The following is a 24,739-nucleotide window of genomic DNA, read 5'->3' as shown; positions in this document are numbered from 1 at the left end:
GATCTATCCTGGAGAATTTCCCATGTGTACTTTAGAAGAATATGTATTCACAATGCCATGTCACAGTAGGAAGCAGGGACCGGACATCGCTACCACTTCAGCACACTGACCAACCTGGAATTAAGACCACCTAGATTGTGAGAGCTTAATTTAGAAACCAGACAATGTCATGCAGCCCAGAAACTCCTGTTGTTACTTTTGCCTAAGATATTTTCTTGCGGGGTGCGGGGTGGGGGGGTTCTAAAGAGAAATCTCTAGAAGAATATGATCTTCCATCCAAGTGGAGGGAAACTTTAAAACATAAACACCCACTACTGTGGCTCAGGATACGATGTGTGAGGAGAGGGAGGAAACAGAGATGACCTTAACTTTTAAAAAAGGGATTGCTGTGGGCCAAAGCCACGCCCATCTACCAGGACCAGGTAGTGTCAGAATTTCCATCAGCCTGGACAGTGGGAACTAACTGGTGCATTCCCCACACTTACCTTCTGGTGGGTTGCTGATGAGAGAACCTGAAAAAACCTACGCCTCTACAGCAGGTCGAATTCATGACCTGAAGCTGAATACTTCCAGCATATTTGTTCAGGATGTAGATAGGAATAAAGTATCTTTGCAGTGCTCTGTTCCCTCTGTCTCCCCAAACATCTGACACCCTAATAGCCATCCACAGCTATGGAGCCTGAGCGACACCCTGATTTGTGTTGTCACCTAACCAATCCTAAAGACCTCCAGCTCAGTCCAACACCTTCATCCCACCCCCTAGATGATAAAATTCAGACCTCTCTCCTGAAAGGCAGAGGTTAACATTCAGGACTGTTTCTGGCCAAGGACTTCTTCCAATTAAAACCCCCCACCATGGGCTGTCTCCCCTCATTTCATTTTTCTGAAGGGGAACAGGCCTCTTTTAGAAAATAATAAAATGCAATGTGTGTGATTTACTTTTCTGATCTCTTTGAAAAATAGAGAAATATAAAAGTGTGTTCTTAACTCCAGAACCACTGTTTTTGCATAACAACCTCATCGAGCAGCTTTCTAAGTTTTTAGTTTTCTTCTGTTTTTGGAAGCATACACATTATGCATAAGCAAAACAGTGGCTCAGTTGTGTTTAACTTTGTAGTTTGATTGTTGAGAACAAAAACAAAAAGTATCAATGTGTATGTGGCTGTTTGTAGTGAATTCATTGCAGAATGAGATTGCCCTTGTCCTTAACAAGCCAAAGGGCAGGAGGCACCCTCTCTTATCCCCTCCTCCAAGAGCAGTGGAGAATTTAAGCACAAGCCTATTTGTGAAAGAATATTTTGCTTAAGTATCATTCACTTTAGTCTTGGAATTCCTTCCCAAACGTCGGGTGTTCTTTTAGCTTCCAAACTAGCATATGTATCCATTAGTCCGACAGATCGCCTGAACACCATTAAGAGGTGTGGTGTTTTTGCTTTCATTTGTCCTGCTGGGAGAAGTGGCAGTTCATGTGCCATTCCAGTATCTCACATACTCACACGGGGCAGCGGGGAGGGGAAACGGGGAACTATAACAATATTTAAAGATGCTTTGGAAACCTACCGTGAACACATCATCACCATGACATCTACAATTACTTGCTATTGGCCCTCGGACACATTTAAGAGAAAGAGATAGCCACTCTTTTTTTCTTAAATGATACACACATAGACAGTTATTTTTATCTTATTATAATTGTCTTTTATCTTTATCTAGTACTATGTGGAAAGGATTTGCATCATAGATTTTTCCCAGCCTTATAATATACCATAAGCTCCTAATTCCCTGCCCCTCTCTAATCAGTATACTTTCAAGAGTTCTTTGGTAAAGCCATCTATCTGAAACTAAAATGAACCAAACCCATATTTCACTGGTGGTTGGAGAAAACTATGGCCAAAACGATTGTGGCAGGTCTCAATCTTGGGAGTTTTTAAGAAGGAATGTGCCAGAGGCCTTTCCCAAGAATGGAGTTTTGTTTTGTTTTGTTTTTCAGAGGCATTCAATGTGTCTAGTGCTTGCTGGCCACAGCAGTTACAACCATGGAGCCTTCTGGGAGGAGCCATTGTGTTGAAGGAGGCTCCTGCCTGAGGGACAGCATCAAGCAGTGGACTCTAGAGTGAAAACCAGGTGAACACCTTCTGTACCCAGCTCAGAGTCCTGAACCATGCCAGGACTGCCCAGGCCGAGGGCTACTGACACAAGTTCCATCCATTCCACTCTGTGTGTGGGGGGCTCACACCTCTCCTGGAAAGGCTCTTGAAGAAGGAATTGGAGTTACATACAAGTGACCTAAATGGGACGGTTTTCTAGATGAGATTGGGTTAAATTCCATGTGATTTCTCTTTCTCTTTAAACTTAATTCAGGTTGGCACTCATTTCTTTCTGGTGGATCACAGCTGCCCAGATGTTGCAATTGATTTTTGTGTTTCTATAGAGAAGTAGTTTTCTTTCATCTTCAGGATTTTTTTTTTGCCACTGAAAGAAAACATTGGAACTCGGCGTTTCCCCAGTGTTGACAGTTAAGTCCTTAGTGTCGTAGGTCCCAGCCCACCAATACTATATCAAACACTGTTATGCATATAATGCAGCACTGTGATCTAATTTAAATAATACTTTTTTATTATTTATACTACTATATATAATATACACAAAAACTTTTGCCATGTAACCTAAGTGATAACCCTCTTTTAGTTACCTGTCAAACTCTGGACTTGGTTTATATTGCAGTTAACACAGTCACAAAGTTGTAATGGTGTCTTTTTTTCCTTTGTAATAGAATGTGTAAATCAGAATGTATACATTTGTGGTGTTCCTTTTTCTGGAGTTTCATGAGGATTTAGACATGGCATTCAGTATTCCATATAGATCTGCCTACCTTTGTGAATTCATCTGTTAACCCCTCTTCCTTTGAGAGAGCACCGACGGTGATGGTTAACTCGTGTTTTCTCTCTCTCCTACTGGTTATTGTTGAATTAAGCACAGACTTGTCAGCTCGGTTGGGACATTATCTAGTACTGTGTGTGTGTACCTTGCAGTTCTTCCACAGTTCAGCAAACAAGTGCTAGCTTCACTGACCAAAAATTAAGGAAGGAAAACACAGTTTTTAAGATGATTCATCTTTTAACAGCCGAAACTGATGTGTCTATGGTGCTGCACCTTGCTGTTGTATTTCTGAAATCAGACCAGTGTGAACGATCATTTCTGACTTAACCATGAGATGCTCACGAGTGCCCTTAGTGTTGTTTTGTTAGTGTTGAAATAAAGACTGTTTATTTGGAATATATACAACCATGTTTTCCCCCTGTATTTCATTTGCAAAAGTTGAGAAATACTTTTTCTACCTTTTGCAAAATAATTGATATTCCATATTGGATTCTCAAAGACTTTGATATGGTGAACCTATTAAACTTAGAAATTATATTCATCCTTTCATGACTGTGTCATGAGTTCCCCAGCCCCTCTTCTCCTTTTTAAAGATGAGATTTAGCACACTCCCAGTTATTTAAACATGCAACATTTCATGAGTGTGTATGTTGAGGCCATCTGAGCTCATAGCTGATTCGGTAACCAGTTTCATGCTGTGTCATTCATACTCACTACTTAATACTGCCATGGTGAAGACGTGGAGGAAAAATGTATCCATGTGTGTCTGGGAAGCATATACACTTGTACATTTTTTAATACTCTGATTCTGTAACATTTCTGAGTTTTGTTTTGTTTTACAGAAAAAAAAAAAAGTGATAAAGCAATCAGAAGACCAAGAGGTTTACTACTGCTACTTAGGATCGTCTGACCTTGGCTAGCTTAGGGTCGTCTTACCTTACTACTTACGTCTTACCTTACGTCTTACCTTACTACTTAGGGTCGTCTGACCTTGGCTATGTTCATGTGAACCTAAAGAAACAATGTGGAGGCAGGTGTGATCAGCCGAACTTTAGGGACTTGATGGTGTTGCTTGGGAGGCATCCATACCTGCATTTTGCATTCTTCATATATAATCATATTGCCAAAGACAAAACTATTTCATCATTTATTGTAAATAACACTTTTCCCCAGATCTACCATAAAGTTTCTGTGACGTGTTCTCTTCCAGTTGCAATAAAAATTACTGAATTGCATCAATTGAAGAAAAAAAAAAGAAGAATGTATATTCAGCTGCTGTTGGATGGAATTTACACATGCCATTTACACATGGCATTCAGTATTCTGTACAGATCTGCCTACCTTTGTGAATTCATCTGTTAACCCCTCTTCTTTGTGTATATTTGTGAATTAATCTGTTAACCCCTCTTCCTTGTTGTGTATAAGTCTGCTAGGTCTATTTTGTCTATAGTGTTGTCTTCTTATTAATATTAATTCTGCATGATCTATGTATTGTTAAAACTGGGGTATTGAAGTCCTCTACAACTATTATATTGCCATGTATTTCTCTCTTTAGTTCTGCTAATATTTGCTTTGTATGTTCTGTGCTCCAACTTTGGGGGCATATATAGTAAAATTCTTACATCATCTTGTTGCATTGATCCCTTTACTATTATATAATAACCTTCATTTTCTCTTGTGACAGGTTTAGTTAAAGTCTATTTTGTTTTATATAAATATAATCACCCCAGCTGTCTTTGGACAACCATTTGCATGGATTATCCTTGTCCAGCCCTTTACTTTCAGTCTATATGTGTCTTTGAATCCAAAGTATATCTCTTGTTGACAAACTATTATAGTTGACTCTTTTCTTTAAAGAAATCTTATTCAGCTACTTTATCTTTTGATTAGAGAATTTAATCTATTTACATATAAAGTAATTGTACTAACGACATACTATTGCCATTTTATTAATAGTTGTCCAATTGTTTTGTAGTTCATTTATTCCATTCTTCCCCTCTTATGGTCTTCCTTTGTTATTTGATTATTTTTTGTAGTGTTATGCTGTGACTGCTTTCTCTGTATCTTTGTGTATCCACTGCAGGATTTTCTGTGATTATCATAAGGCTTACATAAAATATCACATAGTCATGAGACACTGTTTTAAGCAGGTCACTTCTTCAACTAGATATAAAACATCTACTTTTTATCTCGTCACACACCTTTTATGGTATTGGTGTCACAATTTACATCTTTTTATACTGTCTAATTCTTAACTATAATTGTCTGATTGTAACAATTGTCTAATTATAACTATATTTTTAAAACTTTTGTTTTTTAACTTTTATACTAAAAAATGATTTACACATCACCATCACAGTATTAGAATATTCTGAATTTACCTGTATGTTTACTTTACCCATGGGTTTTATACCTTCATGTTTTAATGTTGCTCATCAGCATCTTTTTATTTATTTATTTTTTTTGAGATGGAGTCTCTCTCTGTCGCCCAGGCTGGAGTGCAGTGGCGCAATCTCGGCTCACTGCAAGCTCTGCCTGTCGGATTCACGCCATTCTCCTGCCTCAGCCTCCCGAGTAGCTGGGACTACAAGCGCCTGCCACCACACATGGCTAATTTTTTTGTATTTTTAGTAGAGACGGTTTTTCACCGTGTTAGCTAGGATGGTCTCGATCTCCTGACCTTGTGATCCACCTACCTCGGTCTCCCAAAGTGCTGGGATTACAGGTGTGAGCCACCATGCCTGGCCCATCAGCATCCTTTTATTTCGACTGGAAGAACTGTCCTTAGCATTTTCCGTAAGGTAGTTCTAGTGGTGATGGACTCCTCTAGCTTTTGTTTGTCTAGGAAAGGGTTTATCACTTTTTTATTTCTGAAGCACTGCTTTGCCAGGTGCTGTGGACAGTATTCTTGGCTGGCAATTGTTTTTTTTCTTTCAGCACTTTGAGTATATTATCTCACTCTTTCCTGGGCACAAGATTTCTGCTGAGAATTTCCCTGATAGTTTTTATGGGCGATCCTTTCTATATGATCAGTCACTTCTTTTTCTTGGTGCTTACAAAGTTCTGTCTTTGTTTTTGACTTATGACAACTTGATTATAATGTGTTTTCATAAGCTCAACCTATTTGGAATTTTGGGGGGCTTTATGAATCTGGATGTTTATTTCTCTCCCCAGATTTGAGAAGTTTTTTGTCATCACTTTTTAAAACTAATTTTCTCTCCTTTCTCTTTTTCTGCTCCTTCTTATGGATATTTGTTCACTTGATGGTGTCCTATAAGTCCTGTAGACTTTCTTCATTCTTCTTTTCTTTTTCTTTCTTTTCCTCTGGATTATTTTACATGATTTATCTTTGAGTATGCTGATTTTTTTCTTCTCCTTGATCAACTAGGCTTTTGAAGGTCCCCCATTGAACTTTTTAGTTCAGACATTGTATCCTTCAACTTCAGAATTTCTGTTGGGGTCTTTCTTATGGTTTCAATTTCTTTGTTAAGCTTTTCATTTTGTCCATGTATTGTTTTTCTGAGTTTGTTTAGTTGTCCATTTATGTAACTGTAGAGCTCATGGAGCTTCAATTAGATTACTTTGAATTTTTGTCATGCATTTCATAAATCTTCGTTTATTTGGGGTCAGCCACTGAACCTTTTTTTTAATTCCCTAATTTTTCATGTTCCTTTAACACTGGTATTGTTGTGTTCACATTTCAAGATGCTTTCATCTCCTCTTGTCTTTACTGTCTGGCTTCAGGAGAGGAATAACTATGCCACTGAGCCTGGCTAGAGATTATGGGAGTCTCTCGGAGTTTTTCTATGAATGCATCTACTCCACTTGTCTTGTTGCTTCTTTGAGTGGAATTCATAGAATTGTATGCATTCTATTGATTCTGGAAAGCCAGACCTTGTACTACGAACTTCTCAATTATTTTTTATAGGGTAGAGCCTTGAAGTGTTAACTCTACTGGTTTGGGAAAATGTGTACAACCTTAAACATTTCAAGGCTCTACCCTATAAAAAATAATGGAGAAGCTCAGGGTGCTGGGGGAATGTGGAAACTGGTTGTGTGTGTCCACAGGGGTCATCCTGTAAGATTTGTGGATGTGCCTGTTGATAAAGTCTGAGACAGTTAGCAAAATTTATGGCCAACTGTAAAGAACTGTGTACCAAATGCTGTGTGCTTCCTCCCATTCTTTCTACTCAGAGCTACCCCTTCAAATATACAGCTGTGTAGATCCCCACAGTTTTCTGGGTGAGTAACATCATTGTGGGTCTCCTGAGCAGCATTCAACAAAGCTGTGGGAGCCAGGTGCTCACTTTGCATTTACTTTCCCACATGTGAGGAATCATGGGTCAAGAGGGCCTGTTTCACCACAAACCTGTGCTGTCTTAGGGAAGTGATGACACAAGTAAAGAGAAACTACTATTCTTACCCTCTTTGATGCATTTACTTTCATATTTGTTGTTACTCCATGGTGCTGGAACATCTCGTGTAAACTCCAGGGCTTCCACAAGGGTTTTGTCATCTGTGGGTAGCTGCCAAAATTGGAGTTTCTGTAGGTACATAAATGTTTGGACTCCTGTTCCACCATCATGCTGTTGTCCAACCTCTTTTCACTTTCTTGATAACATAATTGATGCATACATTTTTTAACATTGCTGAACCTCTCTCTAGTTTTTGTTGTTGTTACTTGCACTTTTAATGTCATATCTAAGAATTTTCTTGCCAGATTCAAAAACATGAAGATTTGCTACTGTTTTCTTTGGAGAGTTTTGTGGTTGTAGAACTTATATTTAGGTTGTTGGTCCATTTTGAATTAGTTTTGTGTGTGGTATGAGGTAGTGCAATCCAACTTCATCCTTTTGCATGTGGATAGCCAGTTCTACCAGCACCATTTGTTGAGGAGAATCTGCTTTCCTCATTAAATGGTCTTGGTACATTTATTGAACATCAAAAATCTATATGTGTAGGGATTTATTTCTGGATTATCAATTATATTTCTTAGATCTATATGCCTATTCTTAGGTCAGTACCACAGTGTTTTCACTTCGGTAGCTTTTTAGTAAGTTCTGAAATTGGGAAGTGTAAGTCCTTTAATTTTGTTTTATTCTTTTTTTTCAAGATTGTTTTCAGTATTTGGGAATCTTATAATTCTGTATGAATCTGAATTTCTTCAAAAAACATTATTATGATGTTGATAATGATTGCATTGGATCTGTAAATCATTTTGCATAATGTCATCTTAATGACATTTCAATCCATAAACACGGGCTATATTTACATTTATTTAGGTCCTCTTTAATTTCTTTTCTTTTTTTTTTTTATTATACTTTAAGTTCTAGGGTACATGTGCACGTTATGCACATGTACCCTAGAACTTAAAGTATGCCAAGATGGAGTGATGCACCCATCAACTCGTCAGCACCCATCAATTCATCATTTATATCAGGTATAACTCCCCAATGCAATCCCTCCCCCCTCCCCCCTCCCCATGACAGGCCCCATTGTGTGATGTTCCCCTTCCCGAGTCCAAGTGAGCTCATTGTTCAGTTCCCACCTATGAGTGAGAACATGCGGTGTTTGGTTTTCTCTTAATTTCTTTTTTTTTATTACAATACTTTAAGTTCTAGAGTACATGTACACAACGGGCAGGTTTGTTACATAGGTATACATGTGCCATGTTGGATTGCTGCACCCATCAACTCATCATTTACATTAGGTATTTCTCCTAATGCTATCCCTCCCCCAGCCCCCTTCCACCTGACAGGCCCCGGTGTGTGATGTTCCCTGCCCTGTGTCGAAGTGTTCTGATTGTTCAATTCCCACCTATGAATGAGAACAAGTGGTGTTTGGTTCTCTGCCCTTGTGGTAGTTTGCTGAGAATGATGGTTTCCAGCTTCATCCATGTCCCTGCAAAGGACATGAACTCATCCTTTTTTATGGCTGCATAGTATTTCATTGTATATATGTGCCACATTTTCTTAATCCAGTATATCATTGATGGTTATTTGGGTTGGCTCCAAGTCTTCGCTATCGTGAATAGTGCTGCAATAAACATACGTGTGTATGTGTCTTTATAATAGCATGATTTATAATCCTTTGGGTATATCCCCAGTAATGGAATTGCTGGGTCAGATGGTATTTCTAGTTCTAGATCCTTGAGGAATACCCACACTGTCTTCTACAATAGTTGAACTAATTTACACTCCAACTAACAGTGTAAAAGCATTCCTATTTCTCCACATCCTCTCCAGTATCTGTAGTTTCCTGACTGTTTAATGATTGCCATTCTAACTGACATGAGATGGTATCTCATTGTGGTTTTGACTTGCATTTCTCTGATGACCAGTGATGATGAGCATTGTTTCATGTGTCTGTTGGCTGCATAAATGTCTTCTTTTGGGAAGTGTCTGTTCATATCCTTAGCCCACATTTTGATGGGGTTGTTTGTTTTTTTCTGTTAAATTTGAGTTCTTTGTAGATTCTGTATATTAGCCCTTTGGCAGATGGGTAGATTGCAAACATTTTCTCCCATTCTGTAGGTGGTCTGTTCACTCTTATGGTAGTTACTTTTGCTGTGCAGAAGCTCTTTAGTTTAATTAGATCCCATTTGTCTATTTTGGCTTTTGTTGCCATTGCTTTTGGTGTGTTAGTCATGAAGTCTTTGCCCGTGCCTACGTCCTGAATGGTATTGACTAGGTTTTCTTCTAGGATTTTTATGGTTTTAGGTCTAACATTTAAGTCTTTTATCCATCTTGAATTAATTTTCATATAAGGTATAAGGAAGGGATCCAGTTTCAGCTTTCTACATATGGCTAGCCAGTTTTCTCAACACCGTTTATTAAATAGGGAATCCTTTCCCCATTGCTTGTTTTTGTCAGGTTTGTCAAAGATCAGATGGTGGTAGATGTGTGGTGTTATTTCTGAGGCCTCTGTTCTGTTCCATTGGTCTATATAAACAGTACCGTACTGTTTTGGTTACTCTAGCCTTGTCGTATAGTATGAAGTCAGGTAGCGTGATGCCTCCAGCTTTGTTCTTTTTGCTTAGGATTGTGTTGGCTATGCGGGCTCTTTTTTGGTTCCGTATGAACTATAGGGTAGTTTCTTCCAGTTCTGTGAAGAAAGTCATTGGTAGCTTGATGGGGATGGCATTAAATCTGTAAATTACCTTGGGCAGTATGGCCATTTTCATGATATTGATTCTTCCTATCCATGAGCATTAAATGTTCTTCCACTGGTTTGTGTTCTGTTTTATTTTGTTGAGCAGTGGTTTGTAGTTCTCCTTGAAGAGGTCCTTCACATCCCTTGTAAGTTGGATTCCTAGGCATTCTTTTCTCTTTGTAGCAATTGTGAATGGGCGTTCACTCATGAATTGGCTCTCTGTTTGTCTGTTATTGTTTTATAGGAATGCTTGTGAATTTTGCACATTGATTTTGTATCCTGCGACTTTGCTTAAGTTGCTTATCAGCTTAAGGAGGTTTTGGGCTGCAACTATGGGGTTTTCTAAAAATACAATCATGTCATCTGCAAACAGGGATAATTTGACTTCCTGTTTTCCTAATTGAATACCCTTTATTTCTTTCTCTTGCCTCTTTGCTCTGGCCAGAACCTCCAACACTATGTTGAACAGGAGTGTTGAGAGAAGGCATCCTTGTCTTGTGCCAGTTTTCAAAGGGAATGCTTCCACTTTTTTTCCCATTCAGTATGATATTGACTGTGGGTTTGTCATAAATAGCTCTTATTATTTTGAGATACGTTCCATCAATACCTAGTTTATTGAGAGCTTTGAGCACGAAGAGCTGTTGAATTTTGTCAAAGGCCTTTTCTGCATCTATTGAGATAATCATGTGATTTTTCTCATTGGTTCTGTTTATGTGATGGATTATGTTTATTGATTTGCATATGTTGAACCAGCCTTGCATCCCAGGGAAGAGGCCGACTTGATCATGGTGGATAAGCTTCTTAATGTGCTGCTGGATTCAGTTTGCCAGTATTTTATTGAGGATTTTCGCATCGATGTTCATCAAGGTATTGGTCAAAAATTATCTTTTGTGTGTGTGTCTGCCTGACTTTGGTATCAGGATGATGCTGACCTCATACAATGAGTTGGGGAGGATTCCCTCTTCTTTAATTGTTTGGAATAGTTTCAGAAAGAATGGCACCAGCTCCTCTTTGTACCTCTGGTAGAATTTGGCTGTGAATCCGCCTGGTTCTGGACTTTCTTTGGTTGGTAAGCTATTAATTATTGCCTCAGTTTCAGAGCCTGTTATTGGTCTATTCAGAGATTCAGTTGCTTCCTGGTTTATTCTTGGGATGGTGTATGTGTCCAGAAATTTATCCATTTCTTTTAGCTTTTCTAGTTTATTTGCATAGAGGTGTTTACAGTATTCTCTGATGGTAGTTTGTATTTCTGTGGGATTGGTGGTGATATCCTCTTTATCATTTTTTTTTATTGTGTCTATTTGACTACTCTCTTTTCTTCTTTATTATTTTTGCTGGTGGTCTATCAATTTTGTTGATCTTTTCAAAACACCAGCTCCTGGATTCATTGATTTTTGGAAGAGTTTTTTGTGTCTCTATCTCCTTCAGTTCTGCTCTGATCTTAGTTATTTCTTGCCTTCTGCTAGATTTTGAATGTATTTGCTCTTGCTTCACTAGTTCTTCTAATTGTGATGTTAGGGTGTCAATTTTAGATCTTTCCTGCTTTATCTTGTGTGCATTTAGTGTTATAAATTTCCCTCTACACACTGCTTTAAATGTGTCCCCGAGATTCTGGTACGTTGTGTCTTTGTTCTCATTGGTTTAAAGAACATCTTTCTTTCTGCCTTCATTTCGTTATTTACCCAGTTAGCATTCGGGAGCAGGTTGTTTAGTTTCCATGTAGTTGTGCAGTTTTGAGTGAGTTTCTTAATCCTGAGTTCTAATTTGATTGCATTGTGGTCTGAGAGACAGTATTTTGTGATTTCTGTTCTTTTACATTTGCTGAGGAGTGCTTTCCTTCCAATTATGTGGTCAGTTTTGGAATAAGTGTGATGTGGTGCTGAGAAGAATTTATATTCTGTTGTTTTGGGATGGAGAGTTCTGTAGATGTCTATTAGGTCTGATTGTTGCAGAGCTGAGTTCAGGTCCTGGATATCCTTGTTAAACCTGTCTCGTTGATCTGTCCAATATTGACAATGGGATGTTAAAGTCTCCCACTATTGTTATGTGGGAGTCTAAGTCTCTTTGTAGGTATCTAAGGACTTGCTTTATGAATCTGGGTGTTCCTGTATTGGGTGCATATATATTTAGGATAGTTAGCTCTTCTTGTTGGATTTTTCCCTTTACTGTTATGTAATAGCCTTCTTTGTCTCTTTCAATCTTTGTTGGATTAAACTCTGTTTTATCAGAGACTAGGATTTCAAACCCTCTTTTTTTTTTTTGGTTTTCATTTGCTTGGTAGATCTTCCTCCGTCCCTTTATTTTGAGCCTATGTGTGTCTCTGCACGTCAGATGGGTCTCCTGAATACAGCACACTGTTGGTTCTTGACTCTATCCAATTTGCCAGTCTGTGTCTTTTAATTGGGGCATTTAGCCCATTTACATTTAAGGTTAATATTGTTATGTATGAATTTGATCCTGTCATTATGATGTTAGGTAGTTATTTTGCCCATTAATTGATGCCATTTCTTCATAACATTGATAGTCTTTACAGTTTGGTGTGTTTTTGCAGTGGCTGGTACCAGTTGTTACTTTCCATGTTTAGTGCTTCTTTCAGGAGCTCTTGTAGGGAAGGCCTGGTGGTGACAAAATCTCTCAGCATTTGCTTGTCTGTAAAGGATTTTATTTATCCTTCACTTATGAAGCTTAGTTTGGTTGGATATGAAATTCTGTGTTGAAAATTCTTGTTTTTAAGAACGTTGAAGATTGGACCCCACTCTTTTCTGGCTTATAGGGCTTTTACCAAGAGAGATCCGCTGTTGGTCTGATGGGCTTCCTTTTTTGGATAACCTGACATTTCTGTCTGGCTGCCCTTAACATTTTTTCCTCCATTTCAATGTTGGTAAATCTAATGATTATGTGTCTTGGGGCGCTCTTCTCGAGGAGTATCTTTGTGGCATTCTCTGTATTTCCTCAATTTGAATGTTGGCCTGCCTTGCTAGGCTGGGGATGTTCTCCTGCATAATATTCTGAAGAGTGTTTTGTAACTTAGTTCCATTCTCAGGTACACCAATCAAATGTAGATTTGGTCTTTTCATATAGTCCCATATTTCTTGGAGGCTTTGTTCATTTTTTTTTTACCTGTTTTTCTCTAAACTTGTCTTCTGGCTTTATTTCATTAATTTGATCTGCAGTCACTGATACCCTTTCTTCCACTTGATCGAATCAGCTATTGAAGCTTGTTCATGTGTCATGAAGTTCTCGTGCCATGGTTTTCAGCTCCATCAGGTCACTTAAGTTCTTCCCTACACTGTTTACTCTAGTTAGCCATTTGTCTATTCTTTTCTCAAGGTTTTTAGCTCTTTGCAATGGGATAGAACACGCTCCTTTATCTCAGAGAAGTTTGTTATTACCGACCTTCTGAAGCCTCCTTCTGTCAACTCATCAAAGTCATTCTCCGTCCAACTTTGTTCCGTTGCTGGTGAGGAGCTGTGATCCTTTGGGGGTGAAAATTTTTTAGAATTTTCAGCTTTTCTGCTCTGGTTTCTCCCCATATTTGTGGTTTTATGTACCTTTGGTCTTTGATGTTGGAGACCTACAGATGGGGTTTTGGTGTAGATATCCTTTTTATTGATGTTGATGCTATTCCTTTCTGTTAGTTAGTTTTCCTTCTAACAGTGAGGTTCCTCAGCTGCAGGTCTGTTGGAGTTTGCTGGAGGACCACTCCAGACCCTGTTTGCCTGGGTATCACCAGCGGAGGCTGCAGAACAGCAAATATTGCAGAACAACAAATATTGCTGCCTGATCCTTCCTCTGGAAGCTTCATCCCAGAGGGGCACCCACCTGTATGAGGTGTCTTTCGGCCCCTACTGGGAGGTGTCTCCCAGTTAGGCTACACAGGGGTCAGGGACCCACTTGAGTAGGCAGTCTGTCCATTGTCAGGGCTCAAATGCTTTGCTAGGAGAACCACTGCTCTCTTTAGAGCTGTCAGACAGGGACGTTTAATTCCGCAGAAGTTTCTGCTGCCTGTTTTTCAGCTATGCCCTGCCCACAGAGGTAGAATCTGCAGTAGGTAGAATGAGCTGCAGTAGGCTCCGCCCAGTTCAAGCTTCCTGGATGCTTTGTTTACCTACTCAAGTCTCAGCAATGGTGGACTCCCCTCCCCGAGCCCGGCTGCAGCCTCACTGGTCGATCTCAGACTGCTGTGCTAGCAGTGATCAAGGCTCCATGGGCATGGGACCCACCGAGCCAGGCACTGGAGAGAATCACCTGATCTTCCAGTTGCTAAGACTGTGGGAAAAGCGCAGTGTTTGGGCTTTTTCCATTTTTCCAGGTACAGTCTGTCGCAGCCTCCCTTGGCTAGGAAAGGGAAATCCCCCAACCCCTTGTGCTCCGGGGTAGGTCAACGCCCCACCCTGCTTCAGGTCACCCTCCATGTGCTGCACCCACAGCCCAACAAGTCCCAGTGAGATGAACCAGGTACCTCAGCTGGAAATGCGGAAATCACCCGTTTTCTGCATTGATCACTCTGGGAGCTACAGACCAAAGCTGTTCTTATTCGGCCATCTTGGATCAGAGCGCTGGTCCTCTTTAATTTCTTTTAGCAATGTTTGAGAGTTTTCAGTGGACAAATCTTTCACCTCCTTGGTAAAATATATTCCCGATTTTTATTTTTATTCTTTTTAATGTTATTGTACATGGAATTTTAAAAAATCTTTTCAGTTGTTCATTGCTTGTGTGTAGAAACACAACTGATTTTTGTTTGTTGGCTTGTATCATGAAAATTTGCTGAGTTTTGTTATTAGCTCCCACAGGTTTTTTAAAAATTTTGACAGATTTTCTATATACAGGGTTATATCATCTGCAGATGTAAATATTTTTACTTCTTTCTTTCTAATGCCAATGCATTTTTTTATCCTGCCTAATTGCACTGGCTATTACTTCCAGTGCAATGTTGAACAGTAGTGTTGAAAGCAGACATACTTTTCTTACTTCTGATCTTAAGGGGAAAGGTTTTATTCTTTTACTATTAAGTGTAATTTAGCTGTGGGCTTTTCATAAATGCCTTTTATCATTCTGAGGAATTATTGTTTCTAGTTCTTGCTTTCTGGGTGCTTTTATTATGCAAGTTTATTGGATTTTGTCAAATGCTATTTCTGCATCAACTGAGAAGATTATGTTATCTTTTTTTATATGTATGTGTATATATGTGGTATATTATATTGATTGGTTTCCATAAATTTGGTAGTAATGTCTCCACTTTTATTTCTGATGTTAGTTATTTGCATCTTCACCTGTTTTCTATTTATGTATTGCTTAAGGTTTGATAATGTTGTTGATCTTTTATGTGAATTATATTTTGGTCTTTAAAATTTTTTTCTATTGCTTTTCTTTTTTTTTTTTTTTCCAGGAGGTGTCTTTATTTGCAAGGTCACATGATTAAATCTATGAGGCATCACATTTCATCTAGATCACTATTTTGTTTACCTCTGTTTTGATCTTCATTTTTCTTTTCTTCTGCCAACTTTGTGTTAAGTTTGCTCTTTTGTAGTTCCTAAGAGTGAAAAGTTGTGTTATTGTTTTGAGAAGTTTTATTTTTAAATTTATGCATTTGCTGCTGTAAAATTCCCACTGAGCATTGTTTTCACCATATTTTATAAGTTTTCATATGTTGTGTGTTTTGATTTTCATTTTCTTTGGTCTATTATCTAATTTACCTTGTGTTTTCTTCTTAAACCAATTCATTGTTTAAGAGTGTTTTCTTTAATTTCTTCATAATTGTAAATTTCTCAGTTTTCCTTCTGGTATTGATTTCATTGTGGCCAGAAATAATCCTTTGTGTGGTTTTGATCTCTTTACATTTATTGATACTTGTTTTGTGCCTTATAATATGTTCTAGGCTGAGCATAGTGGCTCACACTTGTAATCCCAGCACTTTGAGAGGCCAAGGTGGGAGGATCATGAGCCCAGGAATTTGAGACCTTCCTGAGCAACATAATAAGACCTTGTCTCTACAAAGAAATCAAAAAATTCGCCAGGCATAGTGGTGTGCGCTTGTAGTCCCAGCTACTCAGGAGGCTTAGGTGATAGGATGGTTTGAGCTAGGGAGATTGAGGCTTCAGTCAGCTGTGATCATGCCACTGCACTCTAGTCTGGGCAGCAGAGCAAAATTGTGTCTCAAAAAAAAAAAAAAATGATCAATTCTATTCTGGAGAATATTCCATGCTCACCTGAGAAAAATGCATATTCTAATGTTGTTAGGTAGAGTGTTCTATATATGTTTACTAGGTTTAGTTTATAGTGTTTTCCATGTCCTCTATTCCCTTGTTGATCTTCTTTCTAAATGTTTGATTATTATTGAAAGTAGAACATTGATGTCTTCAACTATTATTGTAAACTGTCTATTTCTCCCTTTAATCCTTTCAGTGTTTGCATATAATTTTGACTCTGTTGTTTTGTGCATGCATGTTTATAATTATTATACATTCTTGATAGATTAAGCTTTTATCAAAATAAAATGACCTTCGTTTCTCATAACTTATTTTTCCCTTTCTTTTTTATTTTATTTTTATTTTTATTTTAAGTTCCAGATTACACATGCAGGATGTGTAGGTTTGTTACATAGGTAAACACATGCCATCATGGTTTGCTGCACCTACAACCCATCACCTATTAAGCCCAGCATGCATTAGCTATTTTTCCTGATGCTCTCCCTCCCCTTGCCCGCCTCCCAACAGGCTCCAGTGTGTGTTGTTCTCCTCCCTGTGTCCATGTGTTCTCATTGTTCAGCTCCCACTTATGAGTGAGAACATGTGGTGTTTGGTTTTCTGTTTCTGCGTGAGTTTGCTGAGGATAATGGCTTCCAGCTCCATCTATGTCCCTGCAAAGGACATGATCTCATTCCTTTTATGGCTGTATGGTATTCCATGGTGAATATGTACCACATTTTCTTTAGTCTATCATTGATGGGCATTTGGGTTGATTCCATGTCTTTGCTATTGCGAATAGTGCCACTTCTTTTAACTTAAAGTTTGTCTTTTGTAATGTTAATATAGTTACATCATCTCACTTTTGGTTACTATTTGCATGGAATAGCTTTTCTCATTATTTTACTTCCAAATTATTCAAGTCTTTTGGCTCTAACCTAAGTCTATTGCGAATATCACATAGTTGGGTCATCCATTTTGTGCATTCTACCAGAGTCTGTTGTTAAACTGATGATTAAGTCATTTACATGTAATGTGACTGCTAACTGGAAGGACTTCTGCTATACTGTATTTGTATCCTGTATGTCATATCTTACTTGTTTGTCAATTCCTCTAATACTGACTTTTTTTCTGTTTGATTTTTTCTAGTGTATTTTGATTCCCTTCTAATTTTGCTTCCTGTATATATCTTAGTTGTTTTTATAGTTTTTATGATGATCATTACAATAGGCATCCTAAAATTAGATCGACCTGGTTCGAATTTATGCCAATGTAGTTTCAATTATGTCCAAAATCCTTGTTCCTGTATGGCTTACTTCTTGATATTGTTTTTGTCACAAATTATATCTTTACATGTTGTGTCTTCATTAACATGTATTGATACTTTTTGTTTCATTACTTTGCCTTTTAAATCTTATTGAAAACAAAAAGGAATTTCTAACCTAATATTAATAATATTTGCTTTTATATTTATATAGTCACCTTTACTGAAGTTTTTTTATTTCTTCATGTGGCTTCAAGTTACTGTCCAATGCCCTTTTATCTCAACCCAAGGGACTCTCTCTCCCATTTTATTAGGGTCCATCTACTGGTAATGAATTTTCTCAGCTTTTCTTTATCTGATAATGTCTTAATCTCTGCTTATTCTTGAAGAATAGTTTTACAAAGAATTTTTGTTTAACAGTTTTTTCTTTCAGGATTGTGAATAAGTCAGTCTACTGCCTTCTAACTCTTATGGTTTCTGATGATAAATCTTATCTTTAAATTATTGAGGATCACATTTATGTGTGATGCATTATTGCAGATCACTTCTTTCTTGCTCCTCTCAGGATTCTCTCTTTCTCTTGGCTTTCAGCAGTTTGATTATAATGTATCTAGCTGTGGAGCTCTTTGAGTTTATTCTACTTGGAGCTCATTGGCCTTTTGGATGTGTAGATTCAATTGTCTATCAAATTTGGTATTTTACCATTCAGAATATATGCATGGGCAAAGACTTCATGACTAAAACACCAAAAGCAATGGCAACAAAAGCCAAAATTGACAAATGGGATCTAATTAAACTGAAGAGCTTCTGCACATCAAAATAAACTATCATCAGAGTGAACAGGCAACCTACAGAATAGGGGAAAATTTTTGCAATCTATCCATCTGACAAAGAGCTAATATCCAGAATCTACAAAGAACTTAAAACAAATTTACAAGAAAAAGACAAACAACCCCATCAAAAAGTGAGCAAAGGATATGAACAGACACTTCTCAAAAGAAGACATTTATGCAGCCAAAAAACATATGAAAAAATGCTCATCATCACTGGCCATTAGAGAAATGCAAATCAAAACAACAATGAGATACCATCTCACACCAGTTAGAATGGTGGTCATTAAAAAGTCAGGAAACAACGGATGCTGGAGAGGATGTGGAGAAATGCTTTTACACTGTTGGTGGAAGTGTAAATTAGTTCAATTATTGTGGAAGACAGTATGACGATTCCTCAAGAATCTAGAACCAGAAATACTATTTGACCCAGCAATCCCATTACTGAGTATATACCCTAAGGATTATAAATCATTCTACTATAAAGACATATATGCACATGTATGTTTATTGTGGCACTGTTCACAATAGCAAAGACTTGGAACCAACCCAGATGCCCATCAATGATGGACCGGATTCAGAAAACGTGGCACATATACACCATGGAATACTATGCAGTCATAAAAAAGGATGAGTTCATGTCCTTTGCAGGGACATGGATGAAACTGGAAACCATCGTTCTCGGCAAACTAACACAAGAACAGAAAATCAAACACTGCATGTTATCACTCATAAGTTGGAGTTGCACAATGAGAATACATGGACACAGGGAGGGGAATATCACACACTGGGGCCTGCCATGGGGTCGGGGGCTGGGGGAGATAGCATTAGGAGAAATATCTAATGTAGATGATGGGTTGATGGGTGAGCAAACCACCATGGCACGTGTATACCTATGTAACAAACCTGCATGTTCTGCACATGTATCCCAGAACTTAAAGTAAAATAAAATTTTTTTTTTAAAATTATTTTTTAGTTGTTATTTCTTCAAATATTCTTTCCACCCCATTCTCCCTCTTCTCCCTTTTGGACCTCCATAATGCACACGTTGGTATGCTTGAAGATGTCCCACATGACCCTTAAGGTCTGTTTATTTTTTGTCATTCTTATTTTCTGTCAGCTCCTCAGATTTGGTAAATTGCATTATCCTGTATTCAAGTTCAGTAGTTGTTTCTCCTGCCAGTTCAAATCTGCTCTGTATCCCCTCTAGTGAAATTTTCATTCAGCTATTATACTTTTCAGTGTCAAAATTTTTATTTTAGTTCTTTTTGTAATGTGTTTTTATTGGTATTATGTTCAGAAATCCCTCTCCTGCTTTTCCGTAGCTTTTAATTTTTTAAGTTTTTTTTTTTTTTTTTTAACCTCTCTGAGCATGTTTAAGCCAGTTGATGCAGCTGGACGTGGTAGCTCATGCCTGTAATCTTAGCACTTTGGGAGGCCAAGGAGGGTGGATCACTTGAGGTCAAGAGTTCAAGACCAACCTGGCCAACATGGTGAAACCCCATCTCTACTAAAACTACAAAAATTAGCTGGGCGTGGTGGTGCATGGCTGTAGTCCCAGCTACTCAAAGATGGCTTGAACCTGGGAGGAAGAGGTTGCAGTGAGCAAAGATCATGCCACTGCACTCCAGCCTGGGTGACAGAGCAAGACTCCGTCTTAGAAAAAAAAAAAAAAAGACAGTCTTTGTCTAAGAAGTTCAATGTCTGGACTTCTTTGTGGATAATTTTTGTTAATTTATTTTTTCCTGTAAACAAGCCATACTTTCATGTTTTATTTTTTTTTTTTTTGTATGCCTTGTTTTTGTTGAAAACTGGACATTGTAAATGGTGTGTGGTAACTCTGAAAGTAAGAGTTTTCTCCCCTCCCTAGGTTTGCTGTTGATGGTTGTTATGAGCTGTGGACTTTCCTTTGTATAGTGACTTTTCCAAACTAATTTTGCAAAATCCGTAATTATTATTTTGTGTTGTTACTGAAGTCTCCATTTTATTATCTCAGTGGTCAGACAGTGACCTGACAGGGATTTTTTTTTTTTTTTTTAATGTCTAGACAAAAACATTAAAAAGGAGAAAAAAGAAAAAATAAATGAAAAGAAAACACACACACACACACACACACACACACACACACACTACTAGTGAAGTCTTCACAGATCGGTTTTGAATTTGAGAACTCCTTCAGTGCTAATATGAATGTATGGTCTGTTGTTTTGGGGTAGAGTGGGTGGAGTGTTTTGTAGATATCTATCAGATCCCCTTGATCCAGAGCTGTGTGAGGTGTCTGGTGACCCCTGTTGGGAGGTCTCACCCAGTTAGGATGCAGGAGATCAAGCGCTTATTTAAGGAAGCAGTCTGGCCCCTTGGCTAAGCAGGTACGCTGTGCTGGGGGGAATCCCACTCTTCTGGATTGTCCGGATTCCTCAGAGCTAGCAGGGGGACTGATTAAGTCCTCTGAACCCGAGACTGCGGCAGACCCTACCCCCAGGGGCTCTGTCCCAGGGAATCAGAGTTCTGTCTGTAAATCTCTGGCTGGAGTTGCTAAAATTCCGCAAGGAGGCCCCGCCCAGTGAGGAGGGATGGATCTGGGTCCCACCTATGGAAGCAGTCTGGCCGTGCTGCACTGTGGGGAGTTCCAAACCGCCCAGTCTCCTTGGCACCCACAGGAGATAAAGGCCTACTGGAGCCTTAGTGATGGCAGCCGACCCTTCCCCTCAAGTAGTCGGTCATCTTAGGCCATCTCCAGCGTGCTGCCCCTGGGCGCAATGTGAGCGGCTGCCAAGAGTCTGCACAGTTCTGTGCTTGGGACCCAAGGACCTCCTCTAGTTTTTAGATATCATTCTGCTGCGAACCTTCTGGAAGATCTTGCACAAGTGCTTGTTTTTCTTTCTAAACTTCAGTGTTCTCATTTGTCAGATAAAGAGAGTTTGCAATTATGTGACCTCTTGCAACTTTGATTTGTGGAATTCTATTATCCAGCAGGCAAAACAGTAAACATTGGGTGTGACTACCTGTGCCAAGAGGTGTGAAAAGTGGAATGACTGGTCTCATATTGCATATGGACATAGACATAATTTTTTATATTGAATGCCTGGCTTAAATCAAATAACTGCCTTGTTCTTTAGTTTACCTATCTGATATGTGAGCAGAATCAAGGACTAAGAAATATTTTAGTTAGTTGCTTTAAAAATCACATATTTCCCCAAGTTGCCTCAGGCGAAAGCGAGGGATATGTGGAGTGGTAAGAAAAAGCATTACAATTTTATACAGACCAAAGGTAGCATAATATAAAGAGTACTTAAATTGGCATCAGAAGCGTTGGCTTTTAGTTTTATTTTTTACTCACTGCGCTGACTTGTATTATGTGTGGTCTTTTCTCTACACTTCAGTTTGTCTCATCTATAAAATGAATAAATTATATAACTCACTGTTTCTTGGAAAACTTTAAAAACTTTGAATAGTTATGGATTGATTTCCTTGAATGTATACTACATATGGGAGGAATTTTCTATTTGTGGTAAGGTTATATTTTTCTCTTAAAATCATTATTATTATTATTTTATTTATTTATTTATTTTTGGCCAGGCACACTGGCATGTGCCTGTAATCCTAGCTACTCTAGAGGCTGAGGCAGGAGGATTGTTTGAGCTCAGGAGTTTGAAACCAGTCTGGGCAACATAGTAAAACCCCATCACAAAAAAAAAAAAAAAAAAAAAAAAAATTCATTTTTTAGATAAGTCCATTTAAAATATATATTAAGTAAAAAATAGTCAAAGTCATGAAGGGGAAGGTCAGATCGTCTCTGAATTCTTTTTCTGAGACTCAAGTCCTGATTTATCTCATTCTCAAAATGGAAGCAGACACATCTGAAAAGCAGCATCTGCTGAGAATTTTTGTTATTGAGTCTGGGTTTGGCAGTTGACAGCTAAAATTTCTTTAACATGCTGGAAAACATAATCAAAGGAATCTTTATTCCCTATGCATTTTGGAGTGATGTTGTTCCCAATTACTTAGTGATAGAAGTGGACCTTACCATTCACAGGTGTAGAACAAGCAAGCTGGGAGTGCCCTCAGGTCATGAGGGCAGGCATTATGTAGTAAAATATCTTTCAGTGCACCAGGTATACCTTTAGTAAACTGATGCGGTATCTGGCTAACTAGGGTCGAAAGCTGACATTCCCATAATAATAATAATATCATTTAACATGTACTTGCCTTGTGTCAAGCAAGTTTGTAAGAACTTTATATGGAATATCTCATTGAATATTCATGACAACTCTATAAGGTAAATACTGTTATTACCACTTTTTTCAGATGAGAAACCTGATACATAGAGCAAGTAAGTACCATACCTAAGGTCACAGAGCTAATAAAGGGTCAGGCTTCAAGAATCTATCTTTTCTGTCCCATGCGAAAGCTATTCCACTACTGAATTTCCCCACTAAAGTTACCAGGTACACTTTGTTAAATATGAACTTATCTAACTGATGGTCAGCTTTTGTATAGAACAGCATTTCTTCCCTGACTTGACTTTTTATTCTGTGCTTTCTTAGTTCTTTGCCTTGGGACCCAGACTGCTCCTGCTCTAAAGTTAAAGTTGGTACTATGTGGCATGAAACTGCTTTGGCAATCTGAGGTCGGTCATCTGGCCGAAGAGATCCTGGCTGTAAGCCTGAGTGCTCATGTGGAGCTGGACCTGGCAGGAACAGGTGTGATGAGGAGGATCCAGCCCGGGATTCTGAGAGAAAGGCTGGATCTGTTGCAATATAGTATTTATGAGAGAGAAGGTGGCCTGATGGGATCCAATGAGAATTGATGAAAGAGCTAGTGAAAAATAACTACCCTCATCTCCACTCAGTTGAGAGCTAATTCTGAACTCTTCTTTTCACCCTGGTGGACTTTTCTGCCAGAAATCAGTGTTATAGCCAGAGGTCCAGAAGTTGCAAGTTCCTGAAAAGGACCTGGAAAGCTGGAGGGGGAATGGTCATGAGACAGGATGGGCATCAGTTGGTTATAGGATTTTTTCCCCAGCTTTGTTGAGGTATACTTGAGAAATTAAAAATTGTCTCTATTCATGGTGTACAGTATGATGTTCATATATATATATACACACACACACACACACACATTGTGAAATGATTCCCACAATCAAGATAATTTAACATATCTGTCACCTTACAGTTACCATATTTTCTTTTATTGTGTGTAGTGAGAACATTTAAGATCTACTCTCTTAGCAGATTTCATGTATACAATGCAATATTATTAACTATAGTCACCATGCAGTACCTTAGCTCACTAGGCATTTGAAATGTTCTGCCTTTAAAATACCTTAGCAGTTCATAAACATTGTAACATGTTAGAATTCTTATTCATACTTTGTTTGGTGCAATATCATGCTTTAATAAATTCCTATCATGAGTTCTTGAGTTCTTGAGTGAGCTTTCTAATAAGTTAGAACTCTTGGCCAGGCATGATGGCTCATGTCTGTAATCCCAGCTCTTTGGGAGACCAAGATGGGAGGATTACTTGAGGCCAGAAGTTTGATACCAGTCTGACCAACAGTGCAAGACCCCTATCTCTGTTAATTTTAAAAAAGAAAGGAAAAAAAGTAGAACTCTCCAAGCCATGAAACACCTTGTAAGAACCAGAGACTTTGATATAACAGTCCTGACACATTTTAGTACAAGTAACTATCCTCCCATTTCAACTACCCCCTTATATACATTTGAACTTGCTCATGAACATTAGCATGCTCATTTTTGAAATCAAATCTATTTAACAAATATTCCCTGAGCATCTACTCTATTGCAAGGCTTGTGCTGAGTGCTGAGCAGGAGATGCCAGTGCCTTAGAAAAAATTGAGGTTTTGCATTCACTGAGTTTTTGCATTCTATGACAAAAGTGTGATCCTGTCCTCTTATAGAATATATACTCTACCCTGGCTGCTCTGTTTTGCTCTATCATCTCTGCGTGGCAGGGGAAACAGAACCTCACCTTGCCATTGATTTCAGCTTATTCCTCAATCAGAACTGTTCATTAGGAACAGTGAAACAATTCATTCTACATTCTTATTAAATATGCCACTTTCAGATACTCATATGTAAAAAGTTAAATTGTTCTGAAGCAAGACAACTGCAGGACCAACACGTTGAATCATGTTTTTGATTAACTGTCTTTTAGTGTTTCTTCAAATTCATTTATCTTTAACTGTTTAATCTAATCCATGTGTCAGTGTGGGGCAGTACTGAAATCAGACTGCCCAAATTTTAAGTGCTAACCTCTGCACTTCTGTTTTAGTCCATTGGGCTGCTAGGACAAAGTATCACAGATTGAGTGGCTTATAAACAACAGAAATTTATTTCTCATGGTTCTGGAGGCTGGGAAGTCTAAAATCAGGGTGCCAGAATATTGGGTTTGTGATAAGGGCCCAC

The 24,739-nt window shown here is 38.4% G+C and overlaps 1 pseudogene; it reads right to left on the bottom strand.

The window, feature by feature from the left end:
* The window catches only part of LOC111535894, a 66,604-nt pseudogene extending 65,940 nt beyond the window's left edge, over nucleotides 1–664 (bottom strand).
* Between the last annotated feature and the right edge of the window lie 24,075 nt (nucleotides 665–24,739).

The sequence above is a fragment of the Piliocolobus tephrosceles genome, chromosome 12 (genome assembly GCF_002776525.5).
Source record: "Piliocolobus tephrosceles isolate RC106 chromosome 12, ASM277652v3, whole genome shotgun sequence".
NCBI classification, from domain to species: Eukaryota; Metazoa; Chordata; class Mammalia; order Primates; family Cercopithecidae; genus Piliocolobus; species Piliocolobus tephrosceles.
The sequence above is the reverse complement of the archived record's forward strand: the minus strand, read 5'-3'. Positions and strand labels throughout refer to the sequence as shown.